At 46.5% G+C, this 12,443-nt stretch overlaps 1 protein-coding gene across 1 annotated transcript in view; it reads right to left on the bottom strand.

The window, feature by feature from the left end:
• Window positions 1–12,443, bottom strand: part of POLA1 (DNA polymerase alpha 1, catalytic subunit) — a 492,305-nt gene that overhangs the window by 325,857 nt on the left and 154,005 nt on the right. The gene's annotated exons all lie outside the window — the stretch shown is intronic.

Raw genomic sequence — 12,443 nt, 5'->3', positions numbered from 1 at the left:
TCCTAGGACCCCACCTGGAACCAGCTTCCTTCTTCATTGCTCACATTGAATCCTCCTTCAAAGGAACTATCATCTCATGCACATGTTCTTGACTCCAAACAAAGGAACAGCTCTGCTCTTCAGACTTCTTCCCACATGGGGCTCCTAGGGCCTTAGCCAATCTGGGTGCCAAAACCTTGGCCTTAAGTCCACCAGAACCTGGTCCCTCCAATCAAGATGAGTTAATGCAGCAAAGAACCAGTGTGTTTTCCCTTTAGGTTGCAAATTATCCTCTCTGTCCAAGGAAGCGTATCTTTCCCATACTCTGCCGGTCTCTGGGACCACAGATCAATTTTCCATCTCTATAACTCTCAGAATATATTTTGTCCATCTGCCTCACATCCAAAACAAGATTCTATTTTAAAAATGAAGGGGAGTTCTGAGTAGCATGGTTAACCACACTCCTTCTCCAGCACATGTAGGGAAAGGTTCATGCTTTTTAAAAAGGCATACATACAAACATTAATCAAGATACACTCTTTTTTGTTTTTAATCTCTTGTGGCTTTCAAATAACAATGGAGAGGAAAATTGCTAGACATTCGTGATACAGGTTCTCACTAAGGAAACAAATGCTTCAACCCAAAGTGTGTTTCCACTTAGTCTTAAGGGCAATAACAGATACAGATAATTACAAAAGGGTTGTAAGACAAGTAAAGTTCATCTAGTGACAGGCATAACACTAACAGTATCCATTCTGATAAACACTTGTATATGTCAACATGTTAGAGAAAAGGATATTATAAAAGACTTGCTAACTTCATTAATATAGCAGTTGGCAGATAGCATATTTCACAAAAACACCTGCATATTTATCTTCTCATTATCAATTGGATGATGGGATTTTTTTCAAGCACATTTCAAAAATCTGCCAACTTCAAGTGTAAAAAAATAAACTTTGTGGTTAATTTTTCTCTTAACAAAGTACAGCTGTTGAGAATAATTGTTCAAGATCTTACCCTGTAATGTCAACTGCAGCAGAACAAAGAGTATTTAATTAGCAAATCTATCCAGTAATTCAACACCTATTATATAAAATGCCTTTGTGATTTATTCAGGATAATTTGCTAAGAGGGTTATTACTGACATTCAGATGAAATTCACAAGTCCTACGCAAGTAGAGTCATAATAGCAGTAATGATCCCCCCAATCAGGAGATCCTGTGTCACACAAGGCTTTTTTGCAGTGCAGCAGCTGATTTCCTGACTTCTTAATTCCTGGGCTCAACCCAGTGAGAGCCCTTCATGACAATATTTCAGTCAGAAATATATGTTTAATGGGAATCTATTAAAATACCTAGAACAAAAGTGACTTTTTGTTAAGAATGACAGCACTGCGATCATATCAATCATTACTAGTTTTTTAAGACCTGTGTGATGCAATGAAATGAGAATTTTTATAAGGCAGTTAGCAAAGAAAAGAATAAAAACGTATTGCTTATTGCTTGCTATGATTAATATTTTGTTTTTGTTTTTTTAGTTCACTGGCTTTTCACTAAAGAAAAACTGCAGTTGAAGTTAACAGCTACATTGAAAAAAATTCAATCTTCACTAATCCACAGTGTTGAAAACGTATACACAATGTGCATGAACCAGTGATGAAAACTGGTACATGCAAGTATCACATGTGAATGCACATGTAAGTGTCAGAAGGCAATCACCACATCCACAGGAACATTTGTTTATTTACAAAACTTATATCCCGCCCTTCTTCACAATCAGGGCCATCATGGTAGTTGACAATTGAAAACAAAATATTTTAAAAGTACATCCAGTTAAAACCAAAACTAAAACACATCCATAAGACACAAGGACAGCAATTCAGTTCAGACTGTCCATGATGTCCAAAGAGGAGCTTGCACCTTCCAGCTCAGTTCCTTCTGAAACTAAATGTACACTGTAGTATGTTAAAGGTGCCTATGGGGAATGGTAGGCAAATTAAGCAAATGAACACATGATCAGTCAAAGTACAACAGCATTTACAGGTAAGCAAGCTGTCTTTATTTGATCTCTGTGCATCACACTGATGGGGCAAAAGACTGGCAAGCTAACCTATCTGGAGGTGGATAGAGGAGCATCTGAAAATAAAGAGCATTGAGCGGTTCCATGCAAAAGGATGTGCTTGCTCTGACTCTGACATCAAGGACATAGTCCCTCACAACGGTGTAAGTCTAAGCCCAGGTGACTTTCTGCAGACCTTTGCTAAAGAATGTGACAACAGCTCTAACGGAACAAATTTCACGGGTATCAGTTCATAGTAGCAATTGGGAAAGTTAAATATCCCAAGAAGGTATTGGTGGTGTAACTAGAGGACAGAGCCTACTGAAGCCCTTAGAAAATTCCTTCACCTTTGGCTGGGTATGGCATTAGAGATCTAAGAGGACAAAACAGCCATTAAATTGACTTGAAGTGACTATGATAATCCTAGAGAACACAGAATACTTGCACCCTCTAATACAGAAGCCAAAGGATAGATGGATGCATTCTATCTCTTTGCTCTTACTCATAAGTAGATGGTGTTCTTGCATTCAAGAGTACCTCCCCCAGAGAGGCTGGAAGTGGTGCTCCAGAAGAATCTTCCAAACTACCAGGTTCATGGAGTCTTAAGTGTAAGATTGTGCTAGATTAAGTAAACTGACTATACTAAGAAATCTGCCTTGGAACAGGAAAACAACCTCATTAAACCAAGGTTATCTTGGTCAATACAGAATGATTATTATAAAGTTTGTGTAAACCTATCTTCCTGATGACCCTGGTCATGAGAGAGATAGCAAGGAAAGGATTAAAGTGACACCCCATCCTCTGGAGTACCAATATGACTGTCAAAAAACTAAGACTGATGCCTTCACTGGAACAGCATATCTAAGACTTAAGTGTTGGTTGATGTAGCAAACAGTTTGGCCTCTGGTGTGCCCCCAATTAAGTAATATGTAGCTGTTGCTGATAGGCTACTGCCAATCTTAGGAAGTTTGTTCAGGCATTGTTTTTTCCTGCCATGTTAATGAGGATTAGGGAAATGTACTTGAAACATCTTTCCAAAAGGCAGCAGGCTAGGGAGCTTCAAGATGACTGGAGCTATGCTATTTTGTTTATTTATGCAGTATATGAATCACAGAATCATAGAGTTGGAAGGGACCTCCAGGGTCATCTAGTCCAACCCCCTGCACAATGCAGGAAATTCACAAATACCTCCCACACACCCCCAATGACCCCATTCCATGCCCAGAAGATGACCAAAAAAACCCCAAAAACCCACCCTGCAGGATCCTTGGCCAAACTGTCCTAGAGAAAAGTTGCTGACTGACACCAGAGTGGCAAACAGCATTTCCCTGGGTGTGTAAGAAAGGGCCATGAAAACCAAGCACTGATGCAACCCTTTTGCCCCTCCTTCTCATGATTTGCCTAATTCACAGAATCAAACACTGTGATATGCTGGCTATCACAGTGTTTGTTTGTATCTCCTCTACTATGAACTGTGATCCCATGTTTGTTGTTAATTCACAGAATCAGCATTGCTGTCAAATGGCCATCTAGCCTCTGGTTTTAAAAACTCCAAAGAAGGAGAGCCCACTACCTCCCAAGGAAGCCTGTTCCACTGAGGAACCGCTCTAACGGTCAGGAAGTCCTTCCTAGTATTGAGCCGGAAACTCTTTTGATTTAATTTCAACTCATTGGTTCTGGTCCAACATTCTGGAGCAACAGAAAACAACTCCACACCATCCTCTATATGACAGCCCTTCAAGTACTTGAAGATGGTCATCATATTACCTCTCAATCATCTCTTCTCGAGGTTAAACATACCCAGCTCTTCAACCTTTCCTCATAGGACTTGGTCTCCAGACCCCTCACCATCTTCGCTGCCCTTTACTAGACCCGTTCCAGCTGATCTATATCCTTCTTAAAACAGGGTGCCCAAAACTGAACACAATACTCCAGGTGACATCTTACCAGAGCAGAGTAAAGTGATTACACTTCATGTAATCTGGACACTATACTTCTGTTGATACAACCCAACTGCTGACTCATGTTCAATGTATGGTCCACTAAGACCCCTAGATCCTTTTTGCACATACTACTGCCAAGACAAGTCTCCCTCCCCATCCTACAATGATGCACTGGATTTTTCCTATCTAAATGTAGAACTTTACATTTATCCCTGTTAAAATTCATTTTATTTGTTTTGGCTCTGTCTTCTAATGTATTTGCTGTCCCTTCCAATTTAGCATTACCTGCAAATTTAATAAGCATTCCCTCTATTCCTTAATCCAAATCATTTATAAAGATGTTGAACAAAAGAGATCCCAGGACAAATCCCTGAAGCACTCCACTTGTCACTCCTCTCCAAGAGAATGAGGAACGATTCACAAGCACTCTTTGTATGTGATCCGTCAAGACAGTTACTGATCTACCTAACAGTAACAAGAAACAAACCATGTTTTACCAACTTGTCAATGGTATGTGGAACCATATCAAAAACCTTACTGAAATCAAGACAAACTACATCTACAGCATTCCTTTGATCCAGCAAGTAAGTAACTTTCTGAAAAAAAGAGATGAGGTTAGTCTGACACAACCTATTCTTGAGAAACTTATGCTGGCTCTTAGTAAACATAGCTATCTTTTCTAAATGCTCAAGGATTGGCTATTACGTTGTGTGAAACTATCTACACTACTTTGCCATACATCTTAGGAGGAAAGGCACAAAGTAATCTGTGGTTGACTACTTGTACAACTATCACAGCATCCAATAACAGTGAATCTATTTCAAGTACCAGTTGAGTGATGGTGGAACATAAAGGAGCATTAGACTTAAGCAGTGATGATGAGTCTGGGGAATCCACCAGAAGAGCACTGAGTACAGAATTTGCAAAACATTTTCTTATAAGCCTCACAAGTAGTAAAAATTATGGCACTGGAGAAGTCTCATCTTCAGCCTAGCAAACTATACAAAGCAACAATAGTAGTTGCTGGATCTCTTTGGCAAGCCTCACACATATTGGAAACTATGGCACTGGAAAGGTCTCATCCCTCATCCTGGCAAACTGGACAATGAAGCCACAGCAGCTGCTAGATGTCTTTGGCAATCTGTAGCAGCTACTGCAAGATTACATCTCCAGGCAGATGAGGATAGAGGTTCTGCCTGAGTGAACACGTTTGTTGGAAATACAGTTGTCACAAGGAAGGGACAAGGGAGAGGGAGTGAATGCCATCACTTGAGTGAGTGGGTGGGAAGACAGCAACGGTGGGGCAGTTGCCCAAAGCCTCTTTCTAGAGCCCATTGTATTTCCCCTCACAATGGGCCTTATTCCTACGTCTATTATATTACAAAACCAATTCCAAAAACAAAACACCCTTCCTAAAACACACAGAAAATTATGTACCCAGAAGTATTATAACTGGATTAAAGGTAGTAAAATACCATAGCAAAGCATGGCTTTCATCCTAGTTTTAAATAAAGACTCAATCTACATCTGCAGTTCTAATTCTAACACAGCTTGCAAGTTACTAAAACGGTACTGTTTTTATTAAAAGGAGTGGTCATTCCTTAAAGAATCTTGACCCCTTCCATAGAACAAATAACAGTCCCTGATATAAATGAATGGGAAGCTTTGAAGTTCTGTAAAAACAAACATATAAATGCTAACTGTTAAGAAACGATGGCTGCAATTACATATTTTCATATATGGGTATATCACAAGCAGGGGACCAGGGAGGACCTCTACTGGTTGCCACCACACTGATACGGGTCAGTCTGGGAGGGCTCAGAGCACCCACCCAACCCCTATATCTTCCTTCGTAAGAAACACTTTCCATCCGTGACAGATTAGACGTGAGAACCCAGGCAGTATAACAATAAGAAGTTTATTTTAAGTGCTCAAGAACAAGTGGTTTTAACTATTAGTGCAACAGTGAAAGTGAAAAACAGTAAAGGCGGTGCAAAGAAAATAAAAGCCCTGACATGACTAGCTACACAATCCCTTCTTTTGCTTTCAGCTCACTCACCCCTCCCTGGATAAGGGAACCCTTCTGCTGCAGCTTCTCTCCAGCTCACCCTTTCCAGAGAGAACACACTTCCCTCTGGTTAAGTGTGCAGACTCTTATCTGGGAGAACCGGGTTTGATTCCCCACTCCTCCACTTGTACCTGCTAGCATGGCCTTGGGTCAGCCATAGCTCTGGCAGAGGTTGTCCTTAAAAGGGCAGCTGCTGTGAGAACCCTCTCCAGCCCCCCCCCCCACCTCACAGAGTGTCTGTTGTGGGGGAGGAAGATAAAGGAGATTGTGAGCCGCTCTGAGACTCTTCGGAGTGGAGGGCGGGATATAAATCCAATATCTTCTTCTCTAGCTAGTCCTTTTATTGTTTCCTCCCAGGTCACACCACTCCTTTCTAAACTAGGTAAGTTTTCCCTCCAAGACTTCTGCCCCCAATCAGAGAGACAGGATCTTGTAAAATGTAGGCCTGGTTACTACTCTAACATAGGCTTCCTGAAGCCTGTGGGCCCCACTAGGCCTAGGATCATAGCAATAGTCCACAGTGCCTTAGAATTACAGGGTAAGGATGCAATTTCTCTCTGTTGACACATAGGCCCACAGTGCACAAGACAGAAAAGGCACAGACAAGATGGGAGCTGCGAGGAGCCAGTCATCTAGGCACAATTATTCCTTGACAGCAAAGTTGCTACTGCCATTACTTCATGGACACTCTTGAATCAATAGAGAAGATGAAAGGAAAAAAAACCCTGTAGTGGGAATCTGAAGGAATTTGTGATGTTGTGGTTCAACTGGGATGTGTAAGTAAGTATTTTAGAACAAAGCAGGAATCAAGTCGCACCTTTAAGACCAACCAATTTTTATTTAAACGTAAGCTTTCGTGCACTCTTTAGCACACTTCAGTGTGCGTTTTACATGCTTAAGCACATGGTCAATGCTTAAGAAAGTACACAAAAGCTTACGTTCTGAATAAAAACTGGTTGGTCTTAAAGGTGCACTTGATTCTTGCTTTGTTCTACTGCTTTATACCAACACAGCTGCCCACTTGGATCTAAGTATTTTAGAGACTGAAGGAGTGAACCAAGTTCCTGGTGTTAGGAAGGGAAGGATGAGTGCTAACGTCATCACTCTAAACCAGGTATGTCTAACAGATAGATCGCAGAGGGGTCAGAGGTAGATCACCAGGCCCACTTTGTCTCATGGTTTGCTGGACAGGTGTTTGGGGTTTTTTATGATTGTTTGGTGTGGTGGTATTGGATTATTGGTGCCAGTATGATGTATTCTTATTTTTACTTTTAGAACTGCATGTGTGGTTTTGGCATCATCCAGAGGTCTTCAGTTCCTGTTGATCTTTAATACTTTAGGACAGTGGCAGTTTTGGACCAGATTCAGCCAGTGTTAACTTAGCACCCCAGTATAACGAAGATGAGTGTTCCAAAGAAGAGCAAAACCTACCACTTTCATGATGAATGGGAAATGGACTACTTCATCATGGTGAAAGACAAGTGTTGTTGTCTACTTTGTAATGCCGCTGTATCCTTGCCCAAAAAAGGGTAATCCGGAGCGTTATTATAATGCTCTGCATAGCAATAAGTTTGATGCTGATTTTCCACCCAAAAGTGAAATTCGTAAACTGAAGCTCAAAGAGCTTAAATCTAAATTGGCTGCACAGCAACAGTTGAAGGCGAAGCCAAGGTCATATTCAGTCAATGCAATCATGACATCCTTCAAGGTCAGCAACCTGATCGCAAAGAAATGCAAACCTTTCAATGAAGGAGAATTTGTAAAAGATGGTTTTCTTGAAGCAGCAGACAATCTTTTTGAAGGATTTAAGAATAAGAAAGAGATCATAGCTGCTGTTCAAGATGTACAATTGTCAAAAAACACTGTCGTGCAGCGAAGAGAAAAGATGCATGGAGACACAACTGAACAATTATTGGAGGATGTTTCAGTTTGTGTTGCTTTCTCACTCCAGCTGGATGAATCTACAGACATAAGAGACATAGCCCAGTTACTAGTCTTTATCCGGATAGGTTTTGAAGACTTCAGTGTTAAAGAAGAAAAACAGGTTTCCTACCTGTAATTGATGATCTTCGAGTGGTCATCTGTGCAGTCACACTGATGGGAGTAGGTGCCAGCGCCGATCTCGATCGGTAAACTTCAAAGCTGCGGATTTCCGCGCCACCGCCCCAGTGCGCATGCCCAGAAGCCCCCACTGCGCATGCCCACTGGGACGATAGCTGACATCCCACCAGTTCCTTCTGGCCGCCGCGTTAGCCCCACAGAGGGACCGTCAGCAGCAAGGAAGGCGGGCGGGTAGTGTGACTGCATAGATGACCACTCGAAGATCATCAGTTACAGGTAGGAAACCTGTTTATCTTCTTCGTGGTCTCTGTGCATCACACTGATGGGAGATTAACAAGCTCAGGCCTACCCGGCGGAGGGTGCAACGGTCCATCAAGAAGAAACCGACTGTAGCACAGCACGGCCCACAGAAGAAGCTTGTCTGCGTCTCAGGTCCAATGCATAGTGCGCCACGAAGGTGTGTGCTGAGGACCACGTGGCAGCCCTACAGATGTCCTGCAGGGGGACTCCCTTCATGAATGCCTCCGAGGTCGCCACCGCCCTCGTCGAGTGGGCCCGCAGCGGACCAGGAAGAGGCGTCTTCCGTAGGAGGTAGCACAAACGGATAGTCCCTGTAATCCACTTGGACAAACATTGAGAAGTGATGCGCCGTCCCAGAGAGGACGTAGCGTAGGACACGAACAATCTCGAGTCCCTTCTCGAAGGGCTGGTGCGATGCAGATAAAAGGAGAGCGCCCTCTTCACGTCCAGGGCGTGTAGACAACGTTCAGAGTCATTAGCCGGAGAAGGAAAATAGACTGGAGATGGAAAGGCGAGATCACCTTGGGCAAAAAGGTGATGTCAGGGTATAACATCACCCCTTCAGCAGAGAAGACCAGGTAGGGGGGATCGCACTTAAGCGCAGCCAGCTCCCCGACCCTTCTGGCGGAAGTGATAACCACTAGGAAGGCCGTCTTCCAAGCTAGGAGCTGAGACGAGCAAGTAGCCATTGGCTCGAACGGCTTTCCCGCCAAAGCCTTCAGCACCAACGGTAGATCCCAGGCTGGAGCAGGTGCCCACACCGCCAGGTACAGCCTCGCCACGCCCTTGAGGAATCTCTTAACGTCTGGCTGAGTAAAGGGTGAATGGCCATCAATCTGCGCATGTTCCGACGAGATGGCAGCTAGGTAAACCCGCACCGAAGAAGGCGCCAGGCCCTTGTTCAGCAAGGTGAGCGGGAAATCAAAAATCACGGGTAAGCCCGCTGTCTCGGGCTCTGAGGTATGGTCCACTGCAAACCTGGCGAACTTCGCCCACTTGGATGCATACGACCGCCTTGTAGAAGACTTTCTGCAACTCAACATGACGAACTGAGACCTCTCCAAGATTCGGGGGGTTCCAGACGCCAGGCGGTTAGACGCAGATGCGGGACGTCGTGGTGTAGGACCTGCCCTTGATGGGAGAGCAGGAGATTCGGTACCTGAGGAAATTGGTGGTGAGTCCCGTTGGAGAGACGCAGGACCAGGGAGAACCAGTGTTGTCGCGGCCACCACGGCGTCACCAGGATTCCCCGCGGTCATTCCCTCAGGAGCTTCTGCACCACCTTGGTGAGGAGCGGTATGGGAGGAAAAAGGTACGCCGTGTGGTACCTCCACGGCACCAGGAGCCCTTCCCCCAGGGCTAAGGGGTCCGAGCCTCCCCTGCAGCAAAACATCTTGCATTTCGCATTGTGCCTTGTGGCAAAGACGTCCAGCTCTGGGGTCCCCCAGCTGAGAAAGACCAGCCGCAGGAACTCCCAACTGAGCTCCCACTCATGGAGTAGGGCTCCCCCTCGACTTAGGAAGTCCGCTTGCACATTCTGGTCCCCCGGGAGGTGGGTTGCCAGCAGAAAGACCCCCAGAGTTTTGCACATCTCCCAAATCAGCACGGCCAGTTGGCAAAGTCTGCGGGACACCGTGCCCCCTTGCCTGTTGATGTACGTTATGGCGGTGGTGTTGTATGTCATCACTGCCACCAACTTGCCTTCCAGGAGAGGTTGGAAAGAGTGGATTGCATGGAAGATGGCCAGCAACTCCAGAAAATTTATGTGCTGGTGTGCATGATGGCTGGGCCAATGGTCTCCCACACACAGGCCCCCCATGTGGGCCCCCCAACCCCAAAGGGAAGCGTCCGTGGTGAGCGTGAGAGCCGGCTCTGGTTTGTGGAAGGGTGCCCCTTCCATCAGGCGCGCTTCTGCCCCCACCAAGCGAGAGACGACAGCACCTCCACTGGCACTGTCAGCAGGCGAGAAGGCGATTCGATGTTGCACCTGAAGCTCCGGAGGAACCAGAGCTGCAGGGTTCGCATATGAAGCCTCACAGAGGTGAGAACAGAGGTTGTCGCTGCCATGAGCCCTAAAAGGCGCTGCAGCTTCTGGGCGGGGACGGTCGGGTTCCGCTGGAGTGAGGAAACCATCTGAACGATGGCGTCTGCCTGATCCGGAGGAAGAAACGCCCTGCATGCACGCGTATCTAGGATTGCCCCGATGAATTGTACCCTCTGGGAGGGCTGAAGATGACTTTTTCTGGTTGATCTGAAGCCCCAACTCGTCCACCAAAGCCAGGGTGATGGTGATGTGCCGCAACAGCTTCTCCCTCGACTCTGCCACCAGGAGCCAATCGTCGATGTACGGGAAGAGTGTTATTCCCTGCAGCCGCAGGTGGGCAGCGATGACCACCATGGTTTTGGTGAATACCTTTGGGGCTGTGCATAACCCGAACAGTAGGGCCCGATATTAGAAGTGATCGTCTCCAACGGTGAAGCGCAAGAACTTCCGATGGAGGGGATGGATAAAAATGTGAAAACAGGCGTCCTTCAGAACTAGCATTGCCATCCAATCCCCGCGCCCCAGAAGACGAAGGATGTAAGGCAGCGAAGTCATACGGAACTTATCGCACCTCACAAAGACGTTCAATGCCCGCAGGTCCATAATGGGCCGAAGGCCACCGTCCCGTTTGGGTACCGCAAAGTAACGGGAGTAAAATCCGAGGCCCCTCTGGTTCGTGGGGACCCGTTCGATGGCCTGCTTGAGGAGGAGGGACTGGACCTCCTCCCGGAGGGTCTGCGAGGGTGCGGTGGAGACAAACCTCGGGGTAGGTAGGGGTGGCAAAACTCTATTCCATAACCCAGCCAGATTATGGACAACACCCAGAGGTCCGAAGTAATACAGAACCAGGCAGGGAAGAACTTGGAAAGGCGGATAAGGTCCGAGTCCACAGGGCCGCTCAGAGCTGGAAGGGAGTCAAAGGCCCTGCTTGTGCTGCTTTGCACCCTTCTGACGAGACATCTGGGTGGAAGGCGGGGAATACTTTGGTTTAGCCTGGTAGGGAGGCCGGGTGAACGTTGCCGGCTTTGATCGCCAAGGCCTGTCTGGGGATTTGGAATAAGGCTTCTTCTGCCAAGTCTTAGGCCACTGTCTCTTGGCTTGCAGACGCGGCCCGGAGACCTCCAGGTTTTAATGCTTTTATCCAGCTCCTGAAGGACCGAATCCGTGTTCAAACTAAAGAGGCCTGTGCCATCAAACGGGAGATCCTCCACGTATGCCTGTGTGTCAGGCTGAAGAGCCGTGGATCTCAGCCAGGAGTGTCTCCGCAAGGAGATGGCAGTAGTCAGGGCTTTCGCGCACGTATCCCCTGAGTGTTTCGCAGAATTCAACTGCTGCTTCACCAAAGTCGTGCCTTCTTTTTGGAGTTTCTTGAGAGCAGCCCGGCTTTGCTCAGGAAGGGAACTCAGGATGGTCGAAACTTGGTCCCACAGTGCGTACTGGTACCTGACGTAGCATGCTGCGTAATTTGCGATCTTGACGCCCAGGGAGCCCGCAGAGTACAGCCTCCTGCCCATCGCATCCAACTTTCTGCCCTCCTTGTCTGGTGGTGTGGAGTGCGTCTTCTTGGCCTTGGAGGACGACGACACTACCATGGAGTTGGGTTTGGGGTGGACGTACAGGAACTCCGCCGAGGTTTCTTGGATCCGGTACATATGGTCCAACCTGCGTGAGGATACAGGCGTGGACGCTGGTTTGTCCCAAGATGACTTGGCAGTCTGCAGCATCACATTCGTGAGGGGCAGAGCTACTGCCGTGGAAGCGTCCTGTTGAACGATGTCGAAGACTGTGTCCGTCACCACTGGCTGCAGCTGCACCGTGGGGAGTGAAAGAGTCTGGGCCATCCTTTTGATGAGGTCACCGTAAGACTTGAGGTCTTCCGAGGGCGAGATAGGCTGCTCCTCAGATGTCTTCAACGGAGGGGAAGGTTCACCATGGGAAGATGCCTCTCTATCAGGCGAGGAACCGTCGAAGGACCTCGGTGACGCCCATG

This window comes from Heteronotia binoei, chromosome 3, assembly GCF_032191835.1.
Source record: "Heteronotia binoei isolate CCM8104 ecotype False Entrance Well chromosome 3, APGP_CSIRO_Hbin_v1, whole genome shotgun sequence".
NCBI lineage: Eukaryota > Metazoa > Chordata > Lepidosauria > Squamata > Gekkonidae > Heteronotia > Heteronotia binoei.
This window is presented reverse-complemented; position numbering and strand designations above follow the sequence as displayed.